The sequence below is a fragment of the Plectropomus leopardus genome, unplaced genomic scaffold, assembly GCF_008729295.1.
Source record: "Plectropomus leopardus isolate mb unplaced genomic scaffold, YSFRI_Pleo_2.0 unplaced_scaffold77605, whole genome shotgun sequence".
Taxonomy (NCBI): domain Eukaryota; kingdom Metazoa; phylum Chordata; class Actinopteri; order Perciformes; family Serranidae; genus Plectropomus; species Plectropomus leopardus.
Window position 1 is genome coordinate 1 of NW_024685474.1, and position 739 is coordinate 739.

Consider the following 739-nt stretch of genomic DNA (forward strand, 5'->3'; position numbering starts at 1 on the left):
GAGGCGCTGGATTCATTTTGTTTGAAGGAGTGGCCTCGCAACGCTGCAGCTGATCCTCATCACAATCAGCTGATGCAGCAGGAGGAGGACACGCAGGACAGCGGACACTTTGGAGATATTAGGTGAGTAACTTAATATATTTTTTACTCTGTACTTTAAGTAAATCTCTTTATATGTGGGTTTGAGCAGCAGGCATCGTCAATGTGGCACATCACACATTTATATTCTTGACTGGTAACATTTAATTCACTCAAAGTGACTTTGATGTTGTTTTCTGTGTTTTATAGGAAACTGATGGAAACCACAGGCACTATGATACGATGCAAAGGTAAGATTTAAAGAAAAACGCTGAATGTTCTGTGCTGAATATGAATGTGTTGTGTTAACGCCACAGAGCAGTATTAATTGTACTGCTTGTGTTTTCAGCTGCTGGAAGCGCAGAAAGCAGTCTTGGCCACCGACCGCATATGACCCCATGCATGTCATGTTTTATTTATTTATTTTGAAGTTGTTTTTTTTGTCTAAAAAATAAAGCTTTACTAAAAATATTCCTGGTAAATATGTCTTTTTTTTTTTAATGAACTGATATTGTGACAGGTGTCTCCAGTTGCTGAGGTTGTTGATTACAGGCTTACTTGACACAAGTTACATTTGACGTTTATGTCATGAATCAAATTAAAAAATCAGCCCAGCCAAGAACTCACTTGCTTAATCGGTCTGACTCATATATCATGCTAAA

General features: G+C 38.0%; 1 long non-coding RNA gene across 1 annotated transcript; it reads left to right on the plus strand.

Annotated features, from left to right (window-relative positions):
- The first annotated feature begins 19 nt into the window (after nt 1-19).
- On the plus strand, nt 20-474 carry LOC121940164. The gene is made up of 3 exons (XR_006105581.1): nt 20-122; nt 288-328; nt 427-474. It is a non-coding gene; the product is annotated as an uncharacterized LOC121940164 (long non-coding RNA).
- Nucleotides 475-739: the final 265 nt, after the last annotated feature.